The following is a 15,077-nucleotide window of genomic DNA, read 5'->3' on the forward strand; positions in this document are numbered from 1 at the left end:
AATATACCATAAAACATCACAACACATTGGTTTGGGAATTCTAAGCCCAGTTCCTGATCAGTGGTCAAAAGTCGAAATCTAACACTGTGTCATTTGGCGGGAGATAATGAGCATGCTGGTATATCTGAATGAGTTAAATATTAAAGCATGTATGAAAATTTTACAGAAATATATTGAAATAGACAATCATAGTGTAAAGATACACTGTGTGTGAACTAAAAAAATATTATAAGAGCAATCAAAAATTTTTGTTTGAAGGCCATACTGTTCAGTATTGGCATGCCAACAGGCAAAATCACCACGAACATAAAGACAATCATCCTATTGATGCACCAGGTTGAAGATACCCATTTGGTAAGACACTGTGTCCTGTGTAGAAAAGTCTGTAATCACTTGTTGCACATCCTCGTCTGACAGGAATCATCGACACTTCAAGGCATTCTTGAAGGGACCAAAGAGATGATAATCACATGGAGATAGATCAGGACTTTAGGGTGAGTTCTTGAGTGTTTCCTAATTCAGTTGGCACAACTTCTACATTGCAATATGTGTGATATGGGGATGTGCGTTGTCATGAAGCAGCAGCAGGCCTTTTTGAACACCAGCCTGCAACAGTGGTGTTTGGCAGACATCCTGCCCCATACTCAAACTTCAGTAGAGGTGGTGGCATAAAGTTTCTAATCACCAATCTTTGTGCGAATGTCCTAGATTAAATTCCAAACCTCTTTGCAGTGTCTCATCAACTGAGGTCATGTTACACTGTTGGTGGTAATCTGTCCATCAAATAGGCATGTTAAGCTTGACGACCTTCTTGCTGATTTTCAAAAGGAGTAGGCTGTGCACCAGCTCTGGGTTTCATCCTCTCCCTTCTCTCAACATCTCCAACATGAACGCTACACTGCACTCCATAAGCACACATTAGTCACCTACACTTAGTAGGTACACTTACCAACACTTTACAATGGAAGGGTGCCTCTAAGCACAAAGGATAGGAAAAAACCTATCCAATTAGGTGGCTTAACCTGCCCTTTGCAGCCTCCCAGCCATTTGTGCTACAAGACTTTACTCTTTACTTTATTCACCAATAGATGTCAACTGATCATTGTCCTTTGGCAGACAAGAAAAGAATAACACCAATCTGGTCTTATTTGGACACATTTGATAATAACATCATCATAATTCATGTTTCTTGAGTTTACCGCGCGCATGTAGGAATGACACTAATGCCACATTAATCCCTTGCTGACATGTCGGTGTTCATATACCTGCATCGAAGTTGCACTACATTGCATATATGCTGCATCAATGCACTCAAACAGAAACTTTGTGATTGACTCTTATAAAAGGAATGTAAAACAGAATCACAGAACAACACTAAGTGTGCTAGAGAGCCACTAATGTTAATGCAAACGAGTAGCTGTTAGACTCCTGGAAGTATTCTGGTTACTAATTGTTTCACTAACTAGTGTATGCCGCTTGGACTTTGAGTAAATCAAAAGGTGACTTATAGGTTGTCGTTTGGAACAAGACTATAATGATTTTTTAGGTGAAATTTTCAACTGTTAAAGGAAATAATCTCTGCCGGCCGGGGTGGCCGAGCGGTTCTAGGCGCTACAGTCTGGAACCGTGCGACCGCTACGGTCGCAGGTTCGGATCCTGCCTCAGGCATGGCTGTATGTGATGTCCTTAGATTAGTTAGGTTGAAGTAGTTCTAAGTTCTAGGGGACTGATGACTTCAGAAGTCAAGTTCCATAGTGCTCAGAGCCATTTGAACCATTTTTGAAATAATCTCTGTTGAATATATTGTGGCACAATTTTGTAGTTTGTTCTAATTTGTTTGTGTTTGTTCCAATTTGTAACACATAAAATGTGGTTTAATAAAATAGAATTAGTTCATTAAATGATGTCATTTTCTGCCCTAGGCTGTAACTGTTTTTATAACACTATTTTAGTTTTGGCCTATATGCCATTGTCAACCACACAGGTTTAGGCCATGTTATCGCATGGGACCAGGTTAAAAATAGAAGCCACCTTGTACTATTGTGTCCCTTTTGATAATATGTAAATATATTATAGGTACATATGTCAGAAATAGTGTCACAGATTCAAATTGCATGAGAGCACAGAGAGTCATTAAATCAGGGATACCTACCATAGAACCAACAGCTTATTAATATGAGTAATATAAAGCATAAACATGTTACAGACATGTTATATACCTGCAGGCTCAAGCACAAATGTGGGCTTCACAAAATTAAACAACATTAAGAAGAGATAGTATTAAGGGATTATTACTCATCAAAGAGTAGTAAACCAACATCCATACCACTTATGGCACTGATGTGGGCAAATTTACGTTGTACAACTAAATAGTGGTAAATAATGGAAGTAAGTTCCTTAATTACTTCAGATACAGTTGATTTTATGTCAGTGATTAATTATTTCACTTTAAAAATATCACATTGTAGTGTGCACACTGTCTTAAACACTGTTATTATTTTCAATTTGGAGATGCTATCGGTTAATTTCCCCCAAAAAACTGAATATTGCAGTGAGGAGACTTTGACAGAGCAGGGCCTTTAGCATGTGCTAGATGGATAAACTGCCTCTGTGGAGGAGGAAGAATCTATTTTGCCTTCCACAAGCAGTTTTATCTTGGTCTTCCATTCTTATTGTTCCCTCTCGGTTCTTGCGTCTTTCCCTAAATTAATTAACAGTGTTGTGATATTTAAGTGATGGGTGATAATTACTGATCTTGGCATTAGTAGCACTTTTGGAAGTGTCTAACTTGTCTCTTGTTAGTACTGTACTGAAAAATTGAAATAATAATACCACTTGGCAAATGTCACCAACTGCCACAGTGATGTGCTTTGCATTAATGATTCTCTGTTTCAAAAAGAAATGTGAGACTGATATTAGAATTTTTTATATGTCGAGTTCATGATGAAAGAAATGATGCTTTGCTTAGCTTTTGTTCATTGTCCAATTATTACTCCTTTTTGTCATTGGCACAGTTTATCCAGTGGTATGATCCTGCATACAGGGCTTATCAGGGTTCCAGTTTTTAGTGTTTTGTTAGTAATTTTTCCGGATAACCACTTCCAGGTATCACAAGTTCCAAAGTACAAAACAGTTTACAAACATGCTCTACACCACAGTATTACTGTACTTTAAAAATATGTTCGGCAGTGGTCTGTTTTCCTCTTGCCAAGATGACAATGAAGACTCCAATGGATTTAAATCAAACACATCCATCACAACGCAAAGGAAAACAGCTTATAATATATTGCACATCCTTTTTCATTATTTTGTAAATTTTTCAATAATAATAATAATAATAATAATAATAATAATAATAAAGCAGAAATTACAAGCATTGGCCAAACGACTTAGAAGATACAAGAAAAGTGAAAATAGAAGGAAACAAAACCAAACATTCAACACAAACCAAAAGAAATTTTATCAGACAATAGATAACACACACATTAAAATAGACAACCCACCAAACATAACAGACATGGAACACTTCTGGAGCAACATATGGTCAAACCCTGTACAACATAACAGGCATACAAGCAGAAACAGACACATACAAGATGATACCACAAATGCCTGAAGTGATAATTTTGCAACATGAAGTCACCCAAGCAATTAATTCTACTCACAATTGGAAAGCCCCTGGAAAAGATAAAATAGCAAATTTCTGGCTAAAGAAGTTCACCTCAACACATTCACATCTAACTAAATTTAAGTTACATTTCAGACCCATACACATTCCTTATACATGGAATAACTTATCTGAAACCTAAAGATCAAGCAGACACAGCAAACCCAGTTAAATATTGCCCCATAACATGCCTACCAACAATATACAAAATATTAACTTCAGTCATTACACAGAAATTAATGACACATACAACACAGAACAAAATTATAAATGAAGAACAAAAAGGCTGTTGCAAAGGAGCATGAGGATGTAAAGAGCAACTGATAATAGATGCAGAGGTGACATATCGAGCTAAAACCAAACAAAGGTCGCTACACTACGCATACATTGATTACCAAAAAGCTTTTGATAGTGTACCCCACTCATGGTTACTACAAATATTGGAAATATACAAAGTAGATCCTAAATTAATACAGTTCCTAAACATAGTAATGAAAAATTGGAAAACCACACTTAATATCCAAACAAATTCAAATAATATCACCTCACAGCCAATACAGATTAAGCGTGGAATATACAAAGGAGACTCATTAAATCCTTTCTGGTTCTGCCTTGCTCTGAACCCACTATCCAACATGCTAAGTAATACAAATTATGGATATAATATGGAACATACCCACACAAAATAACACATTTGCTATACATGGATGATCTAAAACTACTGGCAAAAACAAATCAACAACTCTACCAATTACTAAAGATAGCAGAAATATTCAACAATGATATAAATATGGCTTTTGGAACAGACAAATGTAAGAAAAATAGCATAGTCAAGGGAAAACACACTAAACAAGAAGATTACATATTGGATAACCACAATGAGTGCATAGAAGCGATGGAAAAAACAGATGCCTATAAATATGTAGGACACAGACAAAAAATAGGAATAGATAATACAAATATTAAAGAAGAACTAAAAGAAAAATATAGACAAAGACTAACAAAAATACTGAAAACAGAATTGACAGCAAGAAACAAGACAAAAGCTATAAATACTTATGCTATACCAATATTGACCTACTCATTTGGAGTAGTGAAATGGAGCAACACAGACCTAGAAGCACTCAATACACTTACACGATCACAATGCCACAAATATAGAATACATCACATACATTCAGCAACAGAAAGATTCACATTAAGCAGAAAGGAAGGAGGAAGGGGATTTATCGACATAAAAAACCTACATTATGGACAGGTAGACAATTTAAGAAAATTCTTTTTAGAACGAGCAGAAACTAGCAAAATACACAAAGCAATCACTCATATAAATACATCGGCTACACCACTGCAATTTCATGACCACTTCTACAACCCTTTAGATCACATAACATCAACAGATACGAAGAAAGTAAATTGGAAAAAGAAAACACTACATGGCAACCACCTGTATCATCTAACATAGCCACACATCGATCAAGACGCATCCAACACATGGCTAAGAAAAGGCAATATATACAGTGAGATGGAAGGATTCATGATTGCAATACAGGATCAAACAATAAACACCAGATATTACAGCAAGCATATTATTAAAGGTCCCAATACCACAACAGATAAATGCAGACTTTGCAAACAACAAATAGAAACAGTAGATCACATCACAAGCAGATGTACAATACTAGTAAATACAGAATACACCAGGAGACATGACAATGTAGCAAAAATAATACATCAACAACTTGCCTTACAACATAAACTTATAAAACAACACGTTCCCACATACAAGTATGCACCACAAAATGTACTGGAGAATGATGAATACAAATTATACTGGAACAGAATGATTATAACAGATAAAACAACACCACATAACAAACCTAACATCATACTCACCAACAAAAAGAAGAAATTAACACAACTAATCGAAATATCCATACCCAATACAACACATATATAGAAAAGAAAACAGGAGAAAAAATTGAAAAATACACCCAACTGGCTGAGGAAGTCAAGGACATGTGGCATCAGGATAAAGTTGACATTATACCAATAATACTATCAACTACAGGAGTCATACCACACAATATCCACCACTACATCAATGCAATACAGCTACATCCAAACTTATATATACAACTACAGAAATCCGTAATTATTGATACATGTTCAATTACCCGAAAGTTCCTAAATGCAATATAACATATACCGTGCAGTTAAAAGGAAGTCACACTTGATCAAGGTCCACGTCACTTTCCATTTTTGACCAGACATAACGTCTGAGAAAAGAAAGCAATAATAATAGTACTTAGCAATCCTCACTAACTGCTTCTGTGATATGATTTGCAGGAACACTTCCTCACGTCTCAAAAAGAAATCAGAGATTGAGGTTAGAATTATTTCATAATTTCATTGGAAGACACATTTTTTTTTGCTTTTGTTCATTGTCCAGTGTACTATTACTCTTGAGGAAAGTAATTTTCCTGCACAAACTGTTTTGTATTTGAAATAAGTAGATTAAAAAACAAATGCTGTGACTTACCAAACAGGAAAGCGCTGGTAGATAGACACTATGAAAAACACACAAACACACACACAAATATAAAGCTTTCACAATTCACAGTTGCTTCATCAGGATAGAGGGAAGGAGAGGGAAAGACGAAAGGATGTGGGTTTTAAGGGAGAGGGTAAGGAGTCATTCCAATCCTGGGAGCGGAAAGACTTACCTTACGGGGAAAAAGGGACAGGTATATACTCACACACTCACACACTCACTCACACACACACACACACACACACACACACACACACACACACACACACACACACACATATCCATCCGCACATATACAGACACAAGCAGACATATGTAAAGGCAAAGAGTTTGGGCAGAGATGTCAGTCGAGGCAGAAGTACAGAGGCGAAGATGTTGTTGAGTGACAAGTGATGAACGAGGGGTGACAACTTGAAATTAGTGGAGGTTGAGGCCAGGTGGGTAATGGTAAGAGAGGATATATTGAAGGGCAAGTTCCCATCTCCGGAGTTCTGATAGGTTGGTGTCAGTGGGAAGTATCCAGATAACCCGGGCAGTGTAATACTGTGGCAAGATGTGCTGGCCGTGCACTAAGGCATGTTTAGCCACAGGGTGATCCTCATTACCAACAAAAACTATCTGCCTATGTCCATTTCTGCAAATGGACAGTACATTCGCATGAACGGACACAGGCAGTCATGTTGCAACTTATCTTCCACACATTTGTGTCGAAGCTCCATGTCAATGGTGTCCTTAATAATTGTTTCATACGATCATGGTGGTAGCAGGCCAACAGGCACAACCTGCATATACATCACTGTTTAGCATTATCCATCTTAAAAACATAAAAATGTGACTGTATTATGAGAAGGAGAGTTGCTACTCACAATATAGCAGAGATGCTGAGCTGCAGATAGGCACAACAAAAATACTTTCACACTTAAGGCTTGTGGCCAGTGGCCTTCTTCATCAACACACACACACACACACACACACACACACACACACACACACACACACACGCACACACTCACAGGAACGCAACTCACACCACACACACATGGCTGCAGTCTCAGGCAACTGGAACCACACTGCGTACAGCAGCATCAGTGCATGATGGGAGTGGCGACTGGGTGGGGGTAAGGAGGAGGCTGGTTGGGTGGGGAGGAGGAGGGATAGTATGGTTGGGATGACGGACAGTGAAGTGCTGCAGGTTAGGCAGAGGGAGGGGAGAGGTGGGGAGGGGGTGGGGGAAGTAACCGAAAAGGAGAGAAAAAAATAAAAAGACTGGGTATGATGGTGGAATGATGGCTGTTTAGCGCTGGAATGGGGTAAGTAGGAGGCTGGTGGGGTGGGGAGTAGGAGGGATTGTATGGTTGGGATGGCGGACAGTGAAGTGCTGCAGGTTAGGCAGAGGGAGGGGAGAGGTGGGGAGGGGGTGGGCGAAGGAACCGAAAAGGAGAGAAAAAAATAAAAAGACTGGGTATGATGGTGGAATGATGGCTGTTTAGCGCTGGAATGGGAGCAGGGAGGGGGCTGGATGGATGAGGACAGCAACTAACAAAGGTGGAGGCCAGCAGGGTTACGGGAACGAAGGACGTATTGCAGGGAAAGTTCCCACATGTGCAGTTCAGAAAAGCTCGTGTTTGTGGGAAGGATCCATATGGCACAGGCTGTGAAGCAGTCATTGAAATGAAGGATATCATGTTTGGCAGCATGTTCAACAACAGAGTGGTCCACTTGTTTCTTGGCCACAGGTTGTCCGTGGCCATTCTCGCGGACTGGCAGCTTGTTGGTTGTCATGCCTACATAGAATGCAGCACAGTGGTTGCAGCTTAGCTTGTAGATTAAATGACTGGTTTCACAGTCATGGGATAGGTGATGTTAGTGACTGGACTGGAGTAGGTGGTGGTGGGAAAATGTATGGGACAGGTCTTGCATCTAGGCAGGTGTATGAGCCATGAGGTAAGGGATCAGGAGCAGGAGTTGTGTAAGGATGGACTGTGGGAGGGGTGGAAGGATAGTGGGCAGCACATTTCCCATCTCAGGGTATGATGAGAGGAAATTGAAACTCTGGCGGAGAATGTAATTCTGTTGCTCCAGTCCTGGATGCTACTGAGTTATGAGGGGAATGCTCCTCTGTGGGACTGCTCATCACTGCAGATGTGACAACCACAGGTGGCTAGGCTGTACAGAAGGGACTTCCTGGTATGGAATGGGTAGCAACTGTCGAAGTGGAGGTATTGCTGGTGGTTAGTAGGTTTGATATGGACACTAGGAAGGCACCTTGTTGGTTTGAATAGGACCAGGTAGCAAATGGGGGAGAAGTTGTTGAGGTTCTGGAGGAATGTGGACAGGGTGTCCTCACCTTTGATCCAGATAGGAAAGATGTCACCAGTGAATCTGCACCAGGTGAGGGGTTTAGGATTCTGGATTTTTAAGAATGACACCCTTAGATGGCCCATGAATAGATTGGCATAGAATGGTGCCATGCGGGTGCCCATAGCAGTATGCTGGATTTGTTTGTAGGTAATTCAAAGGAGAAGTAATTGTGGGTGAGGATATATAGTTGGTCATGGCTAGTGGGAAATAAGTTGTTGGTTTGGAATCCATCAGGCATTGGGAAAGGTAGTGTTCAACAGTGGTAAGGCAATGGGCATTAAATGTTAGTGAACAGGGAGGTGGCTTCAATAGTGACAAGCAGGACACCCTGTGGTAAAGGGACAGGAACTGTGGAGAGTCGGTGGAGGAAATGGTTGTTATCTTTTGTATAGGAGGGTAAGTTCTGGGTACTAGGTTGAAGGTGTTGGTTGGAGACACAGTAACTAGCCACAATGGGGCGTCCTGGGTGGTTAGGTTTATGGACTTTAGGAAGCATGTAGATGGTAGGAGTGTGGGGAGTAGTAGGGGTGAGTAGAGAGATGGACTCCAGGGAGAGGTTCTGGGATGGGCCTAAGGGTTTGAGTAGTGATTAGAGATCCTGCTGGGTTACTGGAATGGGGTCACTGTGGCAAGGTTTGTAGGTGGAAGTATTTGACAGCTGACAGAGTCCTACCACCAGGTAATCCTTGTGGTTCAGAGCGACAGTGGTGGAGACTTCATCCACTGGTAGAATTATAAGGTCAGCATCAGTCTTTAGATGGTGGACTGTGGTTCTTTCTGTGTAAGGTTAGTTTGCATGTTAAGGGATTTGGAGAATTATGGTGAGGCAAGGTTTAAGGTTAAGAAATCCGGGAAAGTTAACAGGGGGTGGTTTGGGGACAATGGGGGTGGATCATGGTTGGATGGATGTTTGAACTGAGTTAGGCAAGGTTCAATATTGGTCTTTGGTTGAGTTTGATTGGTAGGGTTGGTCTCGAAAACGTTTTTCCACTGTAGGGGCTGGGAGAAGGAGAGAATGTCTATAACAAGTCCTGCATGATTGGATTTGGGAGTGGGGCAAAAGGTAAGGCCTTTGGAAAGGACTGATATTTTTGTGGGGCTAAGGCTTCTGGAGGAAAGGTTCATGAGTGTGTTGTGGGTCTGTTTAGGTTCTGGATTCTGTGTGGTGGTGAGAGGGAGTTTTGGAGGGTGGGGTAAGTGTCGTAGGTCTGCGAGATAGGGTTTATCAGCTATGAGGGTGTGTGGGGGAGGTTTGGAGATTGTTGTAGAGGTGGTGGACAGTGGTACTCCAAGGCAGGAGCAGGAAGTCAGCAGGATGGAGAGCTTTTTGAGGTGGCATGGTTCATGTTGCTTAAGTGGATGGAGAGAAGGTACTGCAAGGAGGTTTGGGCTTTGCAGGACTATGTTGGTGAGGGCTAAGGATTGGCGGAATTTGAACAGTTGGAGTTCATTGTGCAAGGAGGGGTGGCAGCCAGAGATGGGTAATTTGATGGTAAGGCAATTATGGGGATTCCATGAGCTAAGCAACGATGCAGGAACAGTATGTTGGACTGGGAAACTTCTCTGTATTGATGCAGATGGAAGTAGCAAGGATCCATGGTGGTGGACAAATGTGAAAAATTGTGTAAATAATGTAGAATAATGTCCAAAGAATTTAGTAAAAATACACCCCAATATGTGTGAAAATTCACGAAAAGGATGAAATGTATGCCAAAGTGGGAAACAAGTTTAAATCTGAGGGAGTAGACGATAGCAAAACACGAAAACTCGCTAAAATTGGTGAGAAGTCACAAGGATCAGTGTGAAGAATAACTGATAAAAAATAGATATAACTGTGGGTAGCAGGTCTGAGGGTAGATAAGTGTGAAGAAGGGGGACGGCAGATGTGACTGGATGGTGGAGTAAGTGGGTGTGAACTGGGATAGAATGTAGAAAGTGTGGGGGGTGGGGAGGGGTTCATAGGATGAGATACAATATCATGTGGCACAGGAAATGGGCGGGAGTAAACATGCAGAAATTTAGGAAATGAGACATGGAGAGTGATCAGTTTGAAAGTATAGGATTAATTATATCAGTGGGAGTAACATATTTTGCACCAACAATCAGCGTGGTCTTGTAGCCATCTGTTGTGCGTGGCAGAAACAGTTGATACAGTGTGGCTCATAAGTAGAGCTTGCAGTGCGATTTGTAAGGTGACAAGAGGAACTCAGGAAAGAAGAGAAAGAGGATGGACATTGAGTATAGTTATGCAAAAGAAAATAGTAACAAAGGAGAACAGCACTGGGTTAGGATTGAAGAAAAGTCGTAAGGCAAAAATCAATCATTTGATATTACCATAAATGACATTACAACTTAGTTTCACATATTTTAATTCTGTATGCAAAGTGAGAAAAATGCCACCATTTCAGGAGTTTTGTCCTTGTGCCAGGGTACACTATATCAAAAACGTTAGTTCCACATTTCAAATGGAACTACACACAGCACGGTTAATGTCTTACAATGGAATGACATTCATGCCAGCTAATTTAATTGAACAATTTTATCGTCAGAGATTTAAAAATGCAGCTTACACAAAAAGAAAGAGATAAATGCTTGGTCAAACACATTATTACACATACTTAATCTAAAAGTCTTACAAAATGTCTCAAAAGTGAAAATGATTATATGTAAAGTTATGAAAAGTAAGGAAGCTGGGGAGTGTGAAATTTTGACCACTGTTCAGAAATATACTAGAGTGTGGCTTGGTCACAATACTGTTGTAATGGATGCATGAAACAAGGGTCTGCATCTTCCAATCTTCTGCAGGCTTGACATATGACTGCACACAATACTGCCGCAGTCACTGAGACCACTTCACATAGACACAGCATACTGTCTTGAAAATTAGGAGCTCTTAAAACTATAGTACATATAACTATGAAAATACTGAGACAAGGGTACAGGTACTGAAACAGTATATCAAAATTAAAATGGTCTCATACGTCTAGGAAATTTTAAAAATAATAATAATTACATCTTATATTGTTTGTGGCAGGAGGGTCCATTACAAAAGAAGAAAGGTAGGTCTTATACAATTTTAGGTGGGAAGATCCATTCTAAGCACAAAGGGAAAACAGCATGAAATAAATGTTCAGTGTTGTGCAAAAATTGCCTAAAACCACCTGTTTTTCAACTGCCTGTCTTTTTAAAATACTTTCTGGGCATTTATTATAAAGGGTATAAATTTTGATATTTTCTAAAATATTCATGATACACACCTTTTTCACTTTATATAATATGTGCAGAGCCTTCTCAATATATATGGCGGTAGTATCTGTTCCCAAAAGAATGCCTGTTTGCAGCTAGGGTGTCCATTTAATTATCATTTCATTTCTAGCAAAGCTGCATGGTCATCCACAGTAACTGTTCTTTCGGGAACAGATACTACCACCATATATAGTTAAAATATGGCTTCCCGGCCATTGACCTTCTTGTGCAAATGCACACGCTATGCCTGAACTCGTATTGGCTTGGTAGATTAATCTGCCACGAGTAATGAGTATGATGGGCAAACATCTATTAGGCGTACTACGAATGTAGTGGTGTGGACATGTTGGGAATGTGGATCTCACGGGGAGCGTGCAAGGGATAAGTCCCTGCAGACGCACCATCCTCTGTGCCCACGGTGGCTCAGATGGATAGAGTGTCTGCCATGTAAGCAGGAGATCCCAGGTTCGAGTCCCGGTTGGGGCACACATTTTCAACATGTCCCCAATGAAGTACATCAACGTGTGTTTGCAGCTAGGGTGTCCATTTAATTATTTTCCTTCTCAATATCTTATGTGTCAGGGCTCTCACTACACAGGCATGGTCTAAATGATGAAGTGTTGCTATAACAAGAATGTGTTTCTTAAATTTCATGTTGAATGATCTGCTTGTTTGTCTGATGTCGATGTTGTCACATGTCCCGCAGTTGATTTGATTAATCCCTGACTAGGTAAATGAGCTACGATACTGTGTGGCATGTTGGATTGCCTTGCCTAAAGAGTTACTGGATTGAAAAGTACTGTGCAATCCCATGTTGTGGAACAATGTACAATATATAAAAGACTACTGACAAATTATCACCCAGTTTTGTCATTGGCACCGTTTGTCTTGTTCTATGGTCTGGTTTGCAAAATATATTTCAGGGTTTCAGTTTTTCATTGTACATTGTTAAATGTAATGTAGCCTCACTAAGGCAACAGTGACTGACTTCTGTGGACATATGCCAAAAATGTTACAAACAAAAGCAACTCATATATATATTGCAAATTTGTTTTGTTATTTTGTTTCAATAATAATGATGATGATGATAATAATAATAATAATAATAGCAGTAGTAGTAGTAGTAGTAGTAGTAGTAGTAGTAGTAGCAAATGTGCTTTTGACATTGAAAGTTTTCATATAAATTAATTACCTAAGGATGTGTCAATTTAAAAATGAGATCTGAATAGATGTTTCACTTTGATACATGTATATACCTGGCTGTGATGTCATTAAAATTTAAATACAAGTGTAAGCAATTGTCTGTGACATTTGGCTGGATTACAATGTAATTTAAACAAGTATAGCCTGTGTCCTTTACTAAAAAGAAGAGAAGGAAGAGATTAGCATTTAACGTTCCATTGACAACCAGGTCATTAGAGATGGAGCACAAGCTCAGATTAGGGAAGGACACAGAAGTAAGTTGGCTGTGCCCTTTCAATGAAACCATACCAACATTTGCCGTAAGCTATTTTGGTAAATCATGGAAAACCTAAATCTGGATGGCCAGACATGGGTTTGAACTGTTTTCCTGCCGAATGTGAGTCCAGTGTGCTAACCATTTTACTAGAAAGAGTATTTACTGTTGACAAATTTCATTACAATGAGAAATTACAAATCTTTAATAATTACTGAGAATTATTAAATTCCAGAAAACATAATCTACATCTATATATACTCTGCAAGTCACCTAATGGTATGTGGCAGAGGGTAGCTCTGGTGCCACTAACTGATCTCTACTACCCTGTTCCATTTGCAAATGGTGCTTGAAAAGAATGAATGTTGGTGTCCCTGTATTGATGCTAATTTCTTGACTTTTCTTATCATGGTCATTCATGAGATGTATGTGGGAGTAAGTGATATGTTGTTTGACTCCTTCCGAAAAGTTCTCTCTCAAAATTTCAGCAGTAAACCTCACTGTGATGCACAACACCTCTCTTGTAACGTCTGCCAGTGGAGTTTGCTGAGCATCTCAATAACACTCTCGAAGCAACTAAAGGATCCCTTGATAAAACAAGCTGCTCTTGTTGGATCTTCTGTATTTCTTCTATCAGTCCTACCTCTTAATGAACATACACTGCTGAACAACATTCAAGAACCAATTGAAAAAGTGCCTTATAAGCACTTCTTTCATTGATGAGCTACAGTTTCTTAAGGTTCTTCCTGTGAATCTCAGCCTAGCATCTGTTTTCTTACTATTTGCTTTATGTGGTCACTCCACTTAAGGTCAGTCTGGATAGTTAGTCCTACAAAAATATCTAGGTATGTACAGTTTCCAGCAATTTGGCATCAACAGTGTAGTTGTGCAGCAGTGGTTATATTTTCGTATGAATGTGCAATATATTTATTTACATTCAGGGTTGTCAACTGTCAGAACCTGCACCATTCATCAACCCTTCATTTGGCGTTGCTACTTTATTATAGACAACTGCATCATCTGCGAATAGTCATAAGGAGATTCCAATGCTTTCTACTAGATCAGGAGTAGGCAATCATTTTGGCTCAAGGGTCACATTGTGGAAGCGAAGGTTAGCAGAGAACCACACCTTCTAAAATGATTGCATTCATTAGTTAACGCATTTCAGAAAATGTATAAGTTTTCCTTTAAATTGAATAAATATAAATTAAATAAAGTAGTGGCAATCTTAATCAGTTTATTTATTGTGCTAATTTCTTACCATCAGTAGCTGGAAGCACATTTAGTTTTAGAATCAATTTTATGAGACAATTTTCTACAATTTATTAAATCAACAGTGATACTGCTGGTTGAAATTCTCACCAAAGCCTGCAAGTTAATGTCTCTCAAAGAGCATATAGGTCCCTACATTTACTCTTGTTCTTCAAGCAAGAAAAACTTCGCTCACAAATATATGTAAACCCAGATACAGAGAACATTTTCTCAGCAAATTTATTTGTACATAGAAAACTTTCACCTGACCAAGATTTGTAAAAGACAACGAACATCACAGTGTTCACAGTATGATGTGATTGTGTGTCAATAAGTAAATGGAAAATGCCTTTATGATCATTCCCATCAGCCACTGTGCTGAATGTCAACTTTGTGTGTCTACACTGCACATTGCGCATGCGTATTGCCATGCCCACCCCAAGTTGGTTCTTTAACTACATGCTCAAACTAATTTATGGACAAAACATTCAGAATGCTATCAAATGAATCCCTGTCTCTGGCACCAGCTTTGATAGCATGAC

The sequence above is a fragment of the Schistocerca cancellata genome, chromosome 9 (assembly GCF_023864275.1).
Source record: "Schistocerca cancellata isolate TAMUIC-IGC-003103 chromosome 9, iqSchCanc2.1, whole genome shotgun sequence".
Classification (NCBI taxonomy): domain Eukaryota; kingdom Metazoa; phylum Arthropoda; class Insecta; order Orthoptera; family Acrididae; genus Schistocerca; species Schistocerca cancellata.